Source organism: Camelus bactrianus, chromosome 1, assembly GCF_048773025.1.
Source record: "Camelus bactrianus isolate YW-2024 breed Bactrian camel chromosome 1, ASM4877302v1, whole genome shotgun sequence".
In the NCBI taxonomy this organism is placed as follows: domain Eukaryota; kingdom Metazoa; phylum Chordata; class Mammalia; order Artiodactyla; family Camelidae; genus Camelus; species Camelus bactrianus.
Window position 1 is genome coordinate 52,001,065 of NC_133539.1, and position 18,548 is coordinate 52,019,612.

At 37.1% G+C, this 18,548-nt stretch overlaps 1 protein-coding gene across 22 annotated transcripts in view; it reads right to left on the reverse strand.

The window, feature by feature from the left end:
- Positions 1 to 18,548, reverse strand: part of ZBTB20 (zinc finger and BTB domain containing 20) — a 758,521-nt gene that overhangs the window by 363,021 nt on the left and 376,952 nt on the right. The window contains exon 1 of one of the 22 annotated variants that reach the window (XM_045507295.2): positions 8,160 to 8,247. The exons of the other annotated variants lie outside the window; for them this stretch is intronic. The gene's annotated coding sequence lies outside the window, so the exon portion shown is untranslated. Of the gene's footprint in view, positions 1 to 8,159; positions 8,248 to 18,548 lie in introns of those variants that run through there. 22 annotated transcript variants of the gene reach the window in all.

The window sequence follows — 18,548 nt, forward strand, 5'->3', positions numbered from 1 at the left end:
TCACTTTGATAAGCATTTCAAAGTCAACATGTCCCCAAATTAACTCATAATGATCTCTGCTCCCAAACCTGCCCTTTCTTCCATATCCCCATAGCACACAAGTCCGTGGAGTTAATGACACTACTATTCATCTAGTTGCTCAGGCCAAACACCTGAGACTCATCACACTTCATGGTTTTCTTTCTAATCTACACCACATAAAGCCCCTCAGCAACTGCCTTCAAATTACCACCAAACTATTCAGAACTGAATCACTTCTCATTCCTTCCACTGCCATGGCCCATCTCATACTCAGCTACCACAATAAGTCCTAACTGGTCTTCTAGCTCCATGCCTGCCCCCTTTAGTTTATTCCCACAGAGTAGCCAGAGATCTCTTTTATTTATGAATCAGATCACATAGCCTTTTAAAAAAACCCTCTTTTGACTTCCTGTCAGTTGTTACCATGTTCTTCCTGGAATAAAATTGTTCTTACTTAGGGAGAGGAGATAGCTCAAGTGGTAGAGCGCATGCTTGGCATGCATGAGGTCCTGGGTTCAAGCCCCAGTACCTCCTCTAAAAATAAACAAATAAACCTAATTACCTCCTCCCTGCCAGAAAAAAAAATTAACAAAAAAGGTGATCTTACTCTACAATATCTGTTCCGTCCACCCCCAACCCTTTTCCTCCTGACCATCCCATGCTGAGTTCCTTTTCATTATTTAAATCTTTGCTCAGATGTCTCCTGCTCAGTGAGATGTCTTCTACTTACCTTATTTCAAACAGCACTTTCTCCATTATTTACCCCTCTTTTCTACCCCCTTACATTGCATTATTTTTTCCCAGATCTTATCATTAAATAAACACTTATTGTTTATTTAATTATTGGCTTTCTCTCCTTTCACTCCAAAATAAGTTTTATAGGAGACTTTGTTTAATTTCTCACTATATTTTCAGTTACTAGAACTATGCCTGAAACATTAAAGGTGGTTGGTAGACTGTAAGTGACTGAATGAATAAGTGGATGGATAAAGTGCTCCAGTACTTATCAATCTCATCCCAGCCACATCAACTTTAAATGGAAGATCTTTATTCTGCATGATGTAGTGGCTGTTCCAGATTGTCCCAGAGGCCACTGTTCTTTCCGTCTGACTGCACAGGCCAAACTGGGCACCCGCTTACATGCTACAGCTCAGGTCTTAGAATACAGTTCTTGGGAGAAGTAAAGTCAAACTAGATAGTTACCTAAAAATAATACCTCAGAGTTTACAAAGGGGAAGGTTTTCCCAGCCCAACTGATCCTGGTGATTTAGACTGGCATGAAAGGCTGATGTGTAGTCTTGTGCCTGAGGAGTTTCCAGTCTGGAGGGGAAGTGAGGCATCCTTTTATCTGTAAAAGTACCAAGTATAGCTCCTCTTTGTGTCCAAAAGAATTCAGAACATTGCTGAGTAGATAGAAGAGCTTCAGTAATGTTTATTAAACAAATGAACAAACTGATCCATGAAACACACAACATAATTTAAGTGCTTTTCCTCTATTTCTAAGCTTTGTGATAGTGTTAACTAATCTCAGTGAATAAAGCAATTGCCCCAGTTAGACAAAGGATATATAAAATTCATTACTGCAGTTTTTTTTTTTTTCCCTTCATAGATTAGATCGAAAAACTCATTGTGAAGAACTATGTCTTACCTATCTTGCATCCCCAGTTCTTAGCACAGTCTGGCTGTAAAAGGAGAAAAACTCCAAAGCAAAGGATAAAGAAGTTCAAAGTCCTGGCAGGAATCAGTGAGTATTAAAGAATGCCAGTCTGACATGATTATCAGATGTTAGGTGATGAAAATCATGCCAACTAACATATGGATTCCTACCCTGTTTCTATGGAAGACTTGAGCTTTAAAATTATTTCCTGAACACAGAGGATCAGAGCTGATGCTGATTATTTACTATGAGACTGCTACTTTTCAGAATATTGCTGATCAAAGTGCTAGACACTCAATGCATGAAAATCTACACCTCTTTACTCATCTGTCTCGTATAGTTAGGTAAAATGCTTTAGCAAATGGATGTTTAAAAAAAGGGGGTTTCTAATAGCAGTCTGTTTACTAAATGTGAAAGCCTTTTCAAATATAAGATGAAATATATAATACAACCATTAAGTCAATATGCTTTGAGAGTATCCATCATGGTTAGGGTACCACCTGCTTTGGTTTGCCTGAGACCGAGGAGATTCTTAGGATGTGGCATTGTCAATGATAAAACAGGAAAAATTCTGGGCTAGCGAAGGTGAACCGATCACCCTCATCACAATATAGCTTGCTAATTTAATGATCAGATTTCATATATATCTAAATGGAGGATTTATATACAGCTATAGAGTATAACACAGATAAGTAGGCATTTCGAGGCTACAAACAGAAGAGGATTAAAAATTAGACTTGTCCTGGTATACTATATGAAGTGCAAATCCCTTCTTTCATTTTCTTTCCTTTTCCCCCTATGTTGGCCCTCTTGCTTATATTTTAAAACTGTATGCTTGTATTGATTTTATTATAATCAGAGGATATTAATTTGGGTGTTAGGACAATTTCCTTTTCCTCAGAAGAAAGAGGGAAGTGAGAAGCAGCAATGGAGACTGGTCTCGATTGATGCACGGGCTCATCTGTTTTTTACACCCCCAAATGTGCTAATTTATGATGGTGATGTCACTGTGGGGAATTAAAATTTTCCTAACTCAGTATGCATGTTTTCTACATACCTCAGAACTGAACACATGCAGATTAAGTTCCATAATCCAAGGTGAGATCTACAAAACTATCCCAGCCCCAATTCTGCTGAGGAATTTATTATGACAAACTGGGACAGACCCTGGTGGTCTCCTCCGATTCTATGGCCCTCTTACAAGCATCATCTTGCTTTAAGGAGGCTCCAAAAGAGTAGTCAATCTTTGGCACACAATAGCCATCACAATCTGAACTGAGGTCTGAAAAATATGGCATTTTCCCAAGAGTTTATAATGTCCAGTTTTAAATACTGAAGGGCACTATCTTCTAAATATCTCTGGTCAGTCTTAGCAACTAGATCTACTTTTGAGGCTCCATTTCTTTTGTGTCTTTTACATTTAATGATAAAGAAGAAATATCTAAATTTATAATACCCACGAAAGAGTGAAATTAGGGAAAAAATTCTGTTTGATGTGAGTGTGTTTTTTTTTAAGCTCCCATGCCTAAGAAGATCAACAGTTACCTACATTTGTAACATTTGTAATATTTATGCCTCCCAGACTCAGTGTAATGAGTTTCATCTCTGATCGAATTTTTATAACTGACTTTCATTTACCTGTGAAATAGAAAGCCTTGGTAGGCTCTTGCCCTACAAAATCAGATGCAAAAGTTAGTTCTATTGCAAGATACAGAGGAAAAAAAAAAACTGTCACCCTAATATGCTACAGCATTCCTCTGGTTTTTGCAGGAGAGAAAAGCTATGGGCTCTAGATACAAATGTCGAAATAAGTGCAGTACGGAAGACTGATTAATCAGAACCTGAAAATCATAGTCTTCAGCTCTCCTCCGTGAAACTGTGGTGTGTCCTTTTAACTTGGACTAAGTGCCCAGTTATGAGAATTCTTCCACGAGACGAGCGTGCTTCAGAGCAAACCCTTATCCTAATTGATGGTTTAAGGAAGCACAACCCTGCATTCTGTTCAGGGCTTTGGTTAAGTAGGTAAGCCAAAACCGAGGAGACAGGACTTCCTCCATTAAACTGGCTAGATCCCAGGTTAAACTAATTCAGCCTAAACAGAAAACCTCTGTTTTTCAATCCCTTTGTTCTCTTGGATGTCACAGCTCCCTGCTCTATTCGCGCTTCCTTTTATAGTCTTTCCTCACCAAGCATTTCAGGAAGAAAAAAAAAGCTAAATAAAGATCACAGCCTGTTCCATTGTGTCCCCTTCTTCTTCATCATCTTCTTTTCCATTTGTGCAATGTTGTGGCACCTATTAACTACCAATGTTTTCAGAATGACATTACACAAGGTGCAGGCTGTACCACTGTGCCCTAAAAATATCAACAACTGCATTAGTCTCACAATAATTAATGGCAGGCATTATGCAAATGACAACTTTTTCGCTGCAAAATAATGACATTTCTTCATTTTGAGCAGAGTTATGCAAAACAATGAATTTAGGATGATAAATCACACAGGAGAATTAAGAAAGCCATAACGTTCCTGCCCAGGCAGGCAGAAAGATAGACAGACCAACAATTTAGAAGACATTGTTTGTTCTCACACCACTATAAAAAATCATAGCCAGTCGGCCATTAATGTGTGTGGGTTTTTTTCCTTCTCCCCTTTAGGCAACAATGCATAAGGGGATGCTAAATTCTAGCAATTGGATCATTACAAGTCACAAGCAAATTTTTCTTTATTAACCTTAATAAGTCATTCACTCAGAGACTATAGTCATCAGGCAAATAAAAAGTATCACATGCCATTCTGCTACACATTAACTAATTCCTTATGCAAACATCACAACATATAGCAATTACTGCTGCTCAGAAAAAACAAAGTCATTTTCAATTTATTTTATTGCTTTTATACTTGGCCATTTCCTGTAGCACATTATCGTTTCTTTCCATAACAACCCGAGGTGGAATGGAGAAGAATTTCAGTAGAAATGAGTATTTCCTCTCACCACCTTTCTCATACCCTTTTCCCTTCCTGGGGCTGCTAAGGAAGGTTAGAGATAGGGTATGTGTGTGTTTCTTCATAGCACATTTCCAACAAGCTCTGAGTGGAATGGCATGTTCAGCCTCCGTCCCTGTGGCAAAGGTAGTGGGTATGCAGACAGGGTCTGGCTGTCTCCCACATGTGCTACCTTAATGCTGGCAGCTTTCCTTGATTCTGTAAAGCAAGGTATAAGTGCAGGCTTAGATTTGCCACTAACAGGTGAACATTAAAGTCAATATATTCAATATTAACCTGAGAGATGCCCATTATGCTTAATGAGAATTATGAGGCTAGTTCGTCATGCTTCACCCAGCGCATAACATGTCCCTTCAAGAGATCTAAGTGAAGAGCAATAATAAATATTGAAACCACAACCCCCAATGTGCAAAAGGCCCTCTTTGATTTTTCTGTTTTATTCCCCAGCACCCTTTTAACCATGGCTCTCAGGATGTGAAGCAAACACTAAATAAACCTTATACATGACCAGTAGATTTTTTTTTCTTAGCCCATTTTACAGACTGACAAGTGGATTCTGTGCAGCTCGGAGCTTTTCACAAAGTTGGACAATGAAACAGGTCAGATCTGACTAGCTCTCCAATGGTCTAACCTCAGAGGCCCACAGCCTCTTTCTCATAATCATGAGCATCTTTCCTGCTGGTAAACAATTATGCTGAAAACAGTCTGTACATGTCCCTGTTCACACAATAGGATCATCATCTCCCTCTGTTCTCCTAAATCCACACTCCAGTCCCCCCTTTTTAAGGTAGAACCCTTCCAAAATACACAAGGGAAAAGCTCCCTTTTCAGTTTCTCTTCCTAAAGGTAATAACATTTTGCAGTTCTCCTTAAATAAAATCCAGCCCATGCTGGATCAATAAGAATGATGCCCATTTCCCTAATGGCAGCCGATTGCCATTTGCTATTCAAATCAGACTAGATAAATTACAGTACATGCCAGGGAACAGGCCAGTGAATTAAGACAGGCCTCCAGAGGACCAGCGATATTATTAATCTTTTAAGACACTATCATATTTCTTCTTGACAGTGTGCGTAGACTCACAGACACACTGCACCCAGATTGAAATATCAGCTGCTGAAAAAATCAATAGTGTTAGAAACACAATAACTTTTGGTCTGCAGGGCCTACACTAAGCAGCACTTGTACCCTCTGTACCACATCTCTTCTCCTACTTCCCATCTCCCACTTTCTGGCTCTTCCCTTTCCATTCTCTGGTTTTAAAAGCTTAGATGCCCAAATGACAAGATATTATGAAGTAGTTTCCACTGCTAACCCTGGCCATTGTGGTCAGAGCGTTGATCTTCCATGGGCCGTTTGAAACACAAGCTCACTAGACTAGTAAAATGTTTTGGTGTGGAATTGTTCTCCCTATGCACTTAATAGAGACCCCCAAGCCTGTGCATTTGGTTCTGTTTTAAGAAGAAAGTCAGATATTTAGGGAGGTGGACATTCCCAGAAAGTCCTAGGGAAAGTGGAATGGGAAGAAAGAAAAATAATGGGAACTTGGACCAGAAGTGGAAAAGGGTATTTACTGAAAAGTGAGGGGAAGAAACAAAACAAAACAACAACAAAAAAGCCTACGAGGACAAGCAGAGGGAGGGTACTACACAGTAGGAAGAATCTTTGACTTATATTCTGAAAATCTGGGTTTAAGCCCTGCCTCGGCTGTTGGCACATTGTATGATTTTGCCAGTGACTTAATCTTTCAGAGCCTTGATTTCTTTCTCTGCTAAATAAACCAATATAACCACTTACATCATAGCAGTCTTGTGAGGGTTAACTAACAAGATGTGTGTGCTTTTGAATAATAAAAGGCTTTGGAACTGGTTAAAAATGATATGTTTTATTTCCACTACAGAGAGATTTCTGAACTATGTCTAATATTTTTTCCTTCATAGAATTAGAATATTATAAGTGGGCCTAAGATGTTATCAATAAATAACTAGACTGATAGTCACAGAAATGTTATTTAGGGTCATGGTGCCAATAGCTGCTAGAATTTGAACTAGAATCCAGATCTGTTGAATATTAACTAATACCTTTTACATTTTACCAGGATTTGCCCTTTTTCCTTATTTCTTTTTACCTAGATTTGAGATTTTGATTCTTGTTCATGTTTTCTTTTTCCCCAACTGGAGAAGCAAATTAAACAAATGCAAAACACAAAATGAGACAAAAAACTACCATACTTTGCAAATCTTGATGATATGCTCTTGATCCCAAGTCTCTCCCCAGTTGCTTCCCATTTATCTTTCTTTCATAGCAAAATTTATTGAAAGAATTATCTATATTAGCTATTACCATATCTTCACTTACTATGCTTTCCTCAACCTATTCCAATGAGACTTTTCTTCATTGTATTCTACCATACCTGCTGTTGCCAGATCTGATGGTCCCATTTTTATTTGCATCTTCTTCATCTTTTCAGCAGTAATTTAATACGATTAATCACTTCCTCTTACTTAGAACACTGTGGCTATCTTCTGGGACATCTCTCCTCCCAGTTTTTCCTACCACCTTATTGTGCACTTAAAACCTATTTGTCTCATCAAATTTGAAATCTGTTGCTAGTAATTCAGCCTCAAGTTACTTCTGATTTGAGATAAACACAGCATATTTAGCAAAATAATCAACACTCAGAAGGGGCTTGTGAGATATCTAGGTTTTCAATGTGTGGCTTTATGACTTTGAAATGCATTAATAGAGCAGAAAATCTAGTTCTTGGTTTGGCTTGAAGCTTGTTTATTCTTGCAGCTAAAGTTATTAGAAACTAACTTTTGAATATCCATAAATGATCTTTTACCTAGAAACTTGTCAAATGGACAAAGTTTTACATATGGGCAAAACATATCAGGACATTGAGTGTCTTCAATGGCCCAGAATTTCAGAGACCTTCATATTGAACTTGAAATTCACATATTTGCAACAATTCATAGTTCTCCCAGATTCACTTAATTAATACACCCAGTTTCTTCTAACAATTTTCCTTGAGGTCTACATTGCAATAAGTAAGGATGAAAACCAAGTAAACCAAGTAACACGAATATGGTTTCAGTGCTAGGCTGTACCCCTGAATCCTAGTAAAAGCCTGAAGATTTCTTTAAAGATACACTCTAGTAATTGCCAGATCGAGCTTGAGTTTGTCTAAGGAAAAGAAACAGTCCTTTTTGACTTACAGATATAGCTGGAGGGCAGTACTTGAACAGAGTGATTTCTCATCCCATGTCTGACTCCAAGTTTTGACGATGATGTAACATATAAAGTCATGACATGATAAAATATCATAAGATAGCACAGAGCTGATCAAAACCCCAAATTATCCAAATATACTATTTGGAGAGATCCCGACAACTTCTTTAGAATGCGATATTACCAGGAATATGAATAAAGAGCATTTTCCTAAGAAAAATAGGGCTATTCCCATTATTTGCTTACCACCTGCCACCTGCGAGTAAACGCTGGCTTCCCTTTCTGCTTAAATTCTTCCACAAAGTCAGCCTGCCAGACCCATGATCAAGGTCTTCTTTTATCTAGACTAGAACAAATATCTCATTTTGACCCATGAGAACATATCAGCAGAATTCCCAGAGCTAATACTTTTATTTAATTATATACATATATATTTATTTTTTATGTGTTGTTCCACTAAGTTAAACTTTAACTATATTAATCCAGGGAAAAATCCTTGATTATCAACCAACAGTTTTGTAAACAGTTATCTCATGAGTTAAATATTAACTTGAAAAATTTAACTCAAAACTCCAAATAAGCAGGAGGAGCCAAAAGGCCAGTAGAAGGAGTAAAAATTTTGCTGCCTCTGTCATATCAGTTTCCTGTGGAAGAGTGTGACAAGGCAAGGGCGTATTTTGGGGGCAGCTGGATGGTTTGGAGGAATGGGGGCAAAGGAGGGGCAAAGCAAGAAAGGAGCCTGGAAGACACCTACTGCTTATCATCAAAATCTCAAAACTTACAGCAAAGAGGTCAGAACTTAGGGGAAAGAAAATTCATGGGAATATGAATCCACTGGTAATGTCCACAGGAATTCAGGGTTAATAAAGGTATCTTTTATTATCAAAGTGTCAAGAATATGGTCACTTAAAAAAAATCAACATAGGTAAGCTATCCACTATAAGGCTGGCTGGCCCACACTGCCAGCCAGCACGGAATCTCATGTGGAGCATTCTCCCACCAGAAACAGTGGAATGAAGACTAACCTGCTTGCCCTGTTCCATTTAATAGCAAGAAGAAAACAAAGCTGAAATGTTTTCCTGCAGTACTGGGTTGCTAGGGATTGTGACTTCAAGTTCCAAGCCATCATCAAACTGTCCATCAAATTTACCCCCGGATAAATAGAAACATCTACCTATGAAAAAACTGAATCTAGGCAGTAGACTGACGTCTGAACAGCAACACTGTAACTATTGACTTTGGTTAAGTTTTTGACTCAAAAATTTCAAGAAAATCCACATGGCCAGATAATTTGCACAATCTTGATATCTGTGGTATAGGATAAAGTTGATTTATTTTTAATGCTGTTTCAGAAATGGTTACAAACTATTAAGATTCTTCCTGTCAGTCTAAGATCAATCCTGCATGCTGATTTTTTAAAAAATCATGAAAAAAAAAAAAGTAAATCTTCCCAGTGAAGATCTTTTAAGGCAGACTCCCATTTGCCCTGTAGATGGAAAGAGTGACACCGAATAATGTGAATTGCTCATGAGAGGGCCGAGACTAGATGGAAAAAGGGGAAGAGACATGAACGTCGAAGGAACCATCCTTAGATACACATGTATATCTTATTTAGATTCAAGAAATACGATACAGCACATTAGACCTTATTTTGATACCTTTAATTAAATATTTAATACATGAACACATGCTTATCAGAAAATACTTAGACACTATAGCCTACACCTTGTACTTGCAGAGCCTTTTACAGTTTACAAAAATCCTTCCACACAAGTAAGCTTTCGCTTTCCTGACAACTCCAAAAAGTAGAAAGAGCAGGTTCTATCATCTCTGTCCTATAGATAAGCAATACTGCTCCTCTAGCATTGGTGTAGCTGGTACAGAATGAACTTGAGCAGAGGAACCAGGGCCCATTAGCATCCTGGCGATCCATATGAACCTAAGGAGGGAGGTGACAGCATGATGACTGTGGAGGGAAAAGACTTTAAAAGTAAGTGGTCAGAGGAGGGGAACCGAGGAGGGAGAGGTTTCAAACTATTCAAAAGGAATTACAGAGAAGCACTAGGAGTAAAGGGAAAGATTCAGAGTGATCTGTGGGAAACAAAAAGTGGCTAGAGCAAGGAAGAAACTCTAAATTCAGACCACTTATTCATTTGGCATATATTAATTGTAATAGTTACTATGTTTGAGTTTCTTTGGATGCCACTGGGCAAACGATGACATGTACTGAGACACTGACCTGTGCCTGAGGTACTTAACATTGAGTTTTTGAGATAATGTCCAAAAATAATTATAATACAAAGCAATTCAGGTATTCAAAATAGAATATCTGAATTTAGAGAAAACCATCCCTAATGTTTAGGCTGACAATGCAAATCTTCACTACAATAAAGCAATCTAGCTGAACTTTGAAAAATGTGTGAGATTTGGGAAGTGATAAGAAGACGCAGGTTACATGAAGGGCATGAGAAAAGTCATGGAGCAGAAAATTGAAAGATATATTTGGGAGCAGCAAATAAACAAGTTAGCTGTAGTTGTAATAGGAAATGATGTTGAAAAGATAGGTTGAGCCTGGAATGTGAAGGAGGTCCTTGAATATTGGGCTGAGTAATCCACTTTATTTTGTGGGCAACAGAGGTCCACTAAAGGTTTGTAAGTAGGGCACTGGCACATCACAATGATATTCTAATATTTAGTATAAATAATTGAGAATAGTGGGCAGAAACAGAGAGCCTAGAGGTATTGAGAGAGAGAGAGTCCATTGCAGTAACCCAGGTAATATTTAGTAGTGTTAGTAGAAAAGGAAAGAAAAATGGAATGTCCTAAAGACATTATGAAGGAGGAAGTGGTAACAAATATTTAGTAAATCTCTACTATGTGCCAGGCACTGTTCTTGTGCTTTACATAGATTAAGTCATTTAATCTGCATGCCAACCCCAAAAGGCAAGTAACATTGTTTCTATTTTACAGATGAGGATTAAGCAACTTTCTCAAGTTCACACAGTTAATAAGTGACAAAACAGGATTCAAATCCCAGATCATCTGACTCTAGAGCCTGCCTGCTTAACCTCTATGCTTACTGGTTAGGTAGGTTTAGGGGTCTTCATGGTGGATTCTATATGACAAGATCTGACAGAATGTGATGATTGGTTGACTAAATATGAATCATGAGACCCTAAGATTCTTGATAATCTTGTTTCTGAGATTTTGGGGTGATGAGTAGAATGTTAACACTATGAATAGAAACAGGCAAATAAAGATCTGGATTTCATATTTTATATTTGTCCTTAATGGTCCAATTGCTTTTTGTATTTAAAATGTCAATCTACCATAAAAGTCAAAAAAGCAACTGAACTACCAAACTTAAAAAAAAAACTTTGAAGATAGACACTGGCTGATTCTTCCTTCCTAGTTTCACTAATGAATATGTGGAGTATAACTCAGTGCTTGGTATATAGGAGATGCTCGAAATAGTGTGTTAAATGAATCATTGGAGGGATATTAATAACAAATAACTCAGAATAAAGGGAGGGAGGGTAGTAGAGTCAAAATAGTATGAGCCAGAGTCAGTCAAATTGTGGTTCAAATCCTGGCTCAGCAAGTTTCCAACTATAGGGCAAAGTTACTTTAAACATTTTGTATAATATGGGGGTAATAATTCATGGGAAAGCCAGGTATCTTTCTGGATTCAGTACTTACTTGCATTGGGTCTATGAAAACCTAGAAAGGATGCCCCCAAAGGCCATTATCTCTGACAGAAAATCTGCAATGCTCTTCTTTTATTGAGTTTAATTTACAAAAATTACATTGAGACTTATACAAAAAAAAAAAATCTGCCAAGTAATTGCCAGTTTTAAAAGAAAAGTAAATTATTTTCAGAGAAGAGAAAACCGGAGTTTCAACTGAAGGGGAGATTTTAATTGCAGGGAGACATATCAGCTGAATGGTTTAGCTTGGACTTGTGGGATCAGTAACCGGCAGTGGGATATATATTAAAGAAAAACCAAGTTTAATTAGCCTTAAGATTTTATACAGCTTGGCTCTTCCCTCCCACACCTAGTCTGATTCCAGCAGGTCAATATCCTTTTCAATCACGCTCTCTTCCATCTTTTTCTCAGCTGCTGTCATGACAAGCCAATGGGAGAATGACATACAGATGAAAACAAGGCTTGAATAATTACTGCACTGCGGCTGCTTGTTGTTTGAGCATCATTTTATTCCTTCCAATCACACAGGTCCTTGGACTTCACAGCCCTGTGTTTCAGATTGGGGTGATGCTGATTATATTATGACATTACAGCAAAGATAGGCAGATCAGACAAAGTGAATTTCACTCCGTAATTAAACTGCAGTATCTTTCGTCTAAAGTTCAGAGCAGGATTAATCGAAAGGTAGCTCTTTATCATCTCGATTAGTGCTGAGATATGAAGAGCGAGCTCTGATTTGATAGCTAGCCCTGAGTCGAGCTGACTGGTGGCCGCATACCTGTCTAACTGGCAAAATAATATCAGATCAAGATACATTTAGAGGGTTACACCCTTTCCTTTTATTTTATTTTTATCTGAAGGAAATGCAGATAGATTCAAATATGCCGGGATTTCCATTACCCTGTTTTCTATTACAAAAATGTCTATTGAAAAGACCAGATCCTTCCAAACCCCACAGCATTTTATAAGTGGTTTCCCATAATTCCACTTAGTACCATGCTCTAATGGCTTCTTATTTCTTGCCTTTTCATTAAGTGAGACTCAAATCTGAATATTTGGGTGGCCCAGGCAATAGCTTCTCAAGCTGCTCACAGGTTCCTCTTTTACTTCAGTGGACTCATTGTAGAATTTATGAAGATATTTTGCTTCCTTCAATTGCTCATTTAATGTATATGGTACTCCTAAGTTCTTTATGGAATAATGAGTTGTATCAGTGATTCTCAATCCTGAATGCCTATAGAAACACCTGTGAGGCTTTGTAAACAATAAGCCATCTTGCCGCTACTCCAGACCCAATAATTCAGTATTTCTGAGTTAGACTCAAACATCTGTATATTTTTAAAAGTTAATAGGTGATTTGAAAATGCTGCTGGGATTGAGAACCATTGAATCAGCTATATGGCATAGCAGCTGTACCTGCGAAAGACTTACCAAAACAGGACATTGTTAAGGGAAATGAAGCCTGATACTGTTGTGGAGAATTTCTTAGTAAAATTATAAAAAGCTTAGTCAACTAACATTTGTATAGAAAAATACATATCAGGTCTCTTAAGGGCAATGGAAGACAAGGTGGACTATAAAACAGACAGGATTATGTTGACAGTGTTTCCATTGATCCATCTGGTAACATTGAATGTGATGATTTACTGACTGAGCTCATCACACAATAATACTATAGCTGTCAGCCATATAATTTGACTATTGACTAACATCATAAAATCTCAGAGTTTGGACACAAACTTGGAATTAGCTGTGATCTGCTTTAATACTCTTTACTATTCAGCTGTCTTTTTAGAAAAAGCCAGGATTGAAAAAATATTATTTCAAATTCTGACTAAAACTTCTTTTAGAATTTAAGAACATACATTCTGAAGTCAAACTGAATTCAATTACTAGTTGGGTGGCCTTAAGAAAGGTATTTAAAAAAAAAAAAAAGAAAGGTATTTACTTCTCTAAGCCTCAATGATCACATCTCTAAAATGGGCCCAAGAATACTTATCTCAGAGCTATTTAGATTTTATATTGATTAATTTAGATAAGAGCGCCTGGAAAACAGAAGTATCAGAACTAAATATCTGTTGAAGGCAAATACAGTATTTACTAAAGGTTGTCGCTGAGCATCCAAGCCCAAAAACAGTCAGTCTGGAGACACAGATCAGTTTCCTGGAAGACTTAGTCCACCAGGGAAAAAAGAATGAATCTGAATAGGAATGACTTCCAAATTTTTTTGTGCATAAGCATCACCTGGCAGTGACTGTTAAAAATGTAAATTGCTGGACTCTGATCCCAAAGATTCTGATGCAGTATTTAGGAATGGAGTCCAGGAGTATTCACCTTAGGAACCATTCAGGTGGTTCTGACTCAGGGTCAAGGTTGATAAAACAGTTATAATGGAATAGAAATTAGCCAAACATTTATCCTCCCCAAAGCCACAGTGTGGCCTGACTTGGAAGAGGCCGTGCTTTCTGCTCCTTAGGTCAGAATTTAGTTAGATGGATTTAAGTTATGCCCAAATATAAAATGTTCATAGAGTATGATTATGTTCAGAGTAAAAAACCTATTTTTTCCATCAAATATACTTCCTGAATAATTATCATTTAGCCACTAATATTAACTTCAATTTTTTCATCACCACTAGGTACATGTAAGTATACAGTCATGGGTCAGATTCATTATCAACTCATCTTTTTCTTTTGTAAAATAATAAAGTAACTTTCTGAAAATTGGTAAATTCTTTAAGTAAACAAAAGTAGCTATTTCCTCCTTTAAAGCACGTAGAATAAAATGTTTTGAAATGTATTAATCAAAATTGATGATGAAAATCAATGCACAATTATAAGTTGAATACTTTACATGCAATTGATAAAACGATCTGCTAAAATGAAGATACTCAATCTATAAGTAGAGACTCTTCTGGACCTAAGGGGAAAGTGTAAACATTTTCACTTTCAGGATTTTCCCAAGGAAAGGACAATGAGACAAATTCCAGGACTGTGTTTAGTCTGTAATATAATATGCTAACAGATATGCATTAACTTCCTATATTCTAAAAGTTATTGAACAAGACAACAAGAAAATTATGATCTCTAATGGCAAAATGAGCATATAGTTAAGCAGGGAAGAAAAAGATGCCAATATGAAAAAAGTTTATCAACATTACAGGATAATAGAACCTAATGATCAAGTTATGTCTTTTTTTTTAATTAAAAAAATTCTTTGGTGAGGGGAAGTAATTGGATTCACTTATTTTTAGATGAGGCACTGGGGATTGAACCTAGGACCTCAAGCATGCTAAGCATGTGCTCTACCACTTGAGCTACACCCCTCTCCAAGTAAAAGTCTTTTTAATACGTATTTTGTGATCTGGAGTAAGCTACTTAAGATCTCAGAAACTCAGGCACAGTACTTCTTTGAGATGGTTGTCCTGACCGAAGTGTGTACTGAAATGACCTAAACTACTCTGAACATAATCACACTCTATGAATATTTTATATTTGGGCATAACTTATATCCATCTAACTAAATTCTGACCTAAAATGAATAAATTCAAGCTGTTGTTCATTGTAATAACTGACAATTTATTAGATGAGATCTGTCACAGGTAAGACTTAAATGAATGGGACAGACATTGAGGGCAACAGAAATCTCAAATAAAGAGAATGTTGGCATGACTGGTAAAGCTCTTGCAGGGAATGGTATTTGAATTGGATAACTCAGAATAAATAAGATTTGGCTAGACAGAAGGACAAAGATCATTTTAAGCTGGGGGTGTAGGTGAGTGGTGATAAGAGCTGAAGGTCAGAGGTAAGAATTGTTTAGGATCTGTTAAACTGTTTAGGATAAAACTGTGAAGGATAATTTGGGGTAAAACAATAGACAGTTTTGAATTTCAAAAGCCAATTTTGGCTTTCTGGTAGAATTTTTAATTGCTCACATATTTTCCCAGTGCAATTCAACATCTCTTTAGAACAGCAGTTCTCAAATTTAAGTATGTGCCAGAATCACATGGAAGGATTGTTCAAACACTAATTGCTGTACTCCACCTCAAAGTTTCTGATTCAATAGGTTGGGGTGAGGCCCAAGAGTTTGTGTTACAACCTATTCCTGGTGACAATGCTGTGGGACGCTGTGAACCACTGCTTTAGAAGATGATAAGACAGAGTGGATGGAAGAGGTTTTTCCTTAAAATAAAAAAAAAAAAAAATAATTCAATAACTGAAAGTCCTCTTTATTTCCTATAAAATTTCATCCCCTTTCATGCCAGGTCATAGAAAAACCTACATGAAGACTTACGGAGAAAAGTGCTTACTTTGATCTCCTAATCCCTCTTTTGGGTTCAGGTCCTTAACTGTGGGAATGAGGAGCCCCTGATCCAAAGGAACCCAGGCCAACCAGCCTGGAAACTTTAGAGAAGACTTAATCAGCATTAAGGATTTTCAAGAATTGAGAGTAATAGAGCCAAGAGATTGGAGAAGGTGGGTGGACTTTTTATTACAAAGAGCCCCTATCAATTTGTGCTGGACATTTTGTCCTTGAGTTACACTTAACATCCTGCTCCATAACCCACAAACTGTTTTCAACTTGCCCTCATTCACCTTTTCCTTTTCTTTAACAGACACCCAGGAATGAGCGAGTGGAAGAAGACCTCTTAACTTACACCTGTGTCACTGTTTAAGCATCTCTACCTCCTGCTTTAAAATCTTTCTCCAAACCAAACTTCTGCTATGCAGTGACTATACTTTAAGAAATATTTCAGAAGGCAGAAAGAGGAAATGAAATGCTTTGGGAGACTATTTTCTCACACATGACTCCAAGGGCACTATCACACAAGTCAGTACTTTATTTTCAATGGCAGAGCAAAAAAAAAAAAAAATTTGTGTTTTAAGATTCATGTAGAAGTCTTTGTGGAAAAAAGTCAAAAGTGGATTTAAAATGTTTGAATCTCCAAAAATCTCTCAGTAACAGCAGCTTGTTTATTTCCTAGCCATTTATCTTTCCTTAAAATAAGAAACTATATAATTACAAAGTATAATTAATAATAATAACAACAATTACCACAAGTACAACAGAAATAATGATAGTAAGCACCATGGGCCCAGATCCCCATAGTTACAAAAGATAAGAATTTGTCTCAGTATTTTCAAGAACAGACGGCAGCCCAATAATACAGGGGAAAGAAAATTGAAAGGAAAAAAATCTTTCCTATACTCCCTGGAAAGTATCACAGAAAAATAGACAATAAACTTTAATACCTGTTGTTAAGAATCTTCATTTTACAGATCAGTTCAGGCAATTTAAACAGACAACAACATGAGGCCTCTAACGTCTCTTAGGAAACAGTATCAACATTAATTCCTGTCTGGTCCCAATTCCATTTCTAGTTAAGCATCCCCATCCACTCATAAGAAGAAAGAAATAGCATTTGTGTAGTGTCTTATAGTTTATAAAGCACTTTCACAAACATCATATTACTTGATTGTCTCAACAATCTTGTGGGATAGGTAAGTAGGGAAAGTATTAATATTATACCCATCAGAAAATGAGAGAATTAAGGATCAGAGAAGAAGGAAATAAATTAATCTTTACTAAACACCTACACTGGGTCAAACTCTATGCAGACTTGAAAAGAATCCCACATACAGAGTTTTATGTAACATGAAATAGGCTCAGAGAATCTGAAACCTGCCCAAGGTCACAAACGGCAGAGCTAGGCCTTGAATGCAGATAAGATGCCCTGCTTTGCCACCAAACCACAGACTTGACTTTACTTGTACATGTCTAGCTATAGTAACTGGCCCTCTCAAGAGGAGGCGTGTTCAATTGCCAAATGCTATAACCACTACTAGTTTCAGGGTTTTTGTTTGTTTTCAGTTAGCCTGATGAAAAAGGTTTACATTCGTTGAGAAGATGTGCATCTTTATAATATTATTTAATATGTCAAGAGAAAAAAAGAGAGAATGTATTATTTCATTGGTTTAGAACAGCAACTTCTAAAAGTTACTCCAACTACCCACAGACACAAGAGACAACACAGCTCCATTTCCACCAAAATATTCAAGACAAGAAAGAAAAAACAAAAGACTAACCAATCTCAAAGGCTAGGTTCCAGCATGGGCTCAACTTTAAATTACCATTATCTAAAAAAGTGGCGAGTACGTATGCATATTAAAATGAGGGATAACAGCAGAGGGTATATGAACAAAATAAGTCATCCATTCCTTGTTCTGTCTCATAGCTACAGATTCAGACTTTGAAACCTCCTGACCAAATGACCGTATCACTTTTTATTTTTACTTTTTATGTGCATTTTCTTGTACAGTTTGTCTGTTTTGTGTTTTAAGACCTTAGTTACAGTCTCCCTCCACTCATGTATGCACAACTTCTGAGTTAGAGCATTTAAAGCTTTGGCAAAGCAATGTCTTCCTACAAAAGAGGCAGAGGTTTCACCCAGAAGGTATCCTGGGAATTTGGGCTGCAGAGGTGAATGGAAGTCTAGAGTATGAGTAAAGATTTGTGAAATTAGATTGAATTTTTGAGTATTAAACAAAGACATTTATTGAAAGAAGATTGCTATATGTACTGAACTACTATCTTGCCATTGAGAATTTTCATAGAATTGCAGAATTTCACAATTGTTGCTGTACTAGGAATTTTATTTTTATAATGGCAGAATATTGTTGTTGGACTTCATTAAAATTATATATCACAATCATCTGTCTAAGGCTCGAACATCCTATAAACATCCCTGTAACGCAGCTGTCTTTGCTTAAACACCTTGACCTTACAGAATTAGTATTTGTTGATATTAGGGACTGTTGTAAGCTGACTATGCCCCCTCTCCCCACACTCCACCGCTACTTCATATGTGAAGCCCTAACCCCACAATGTGACTATATTTGGACACAGGGCCTTTAAAGCAGTATTTAAG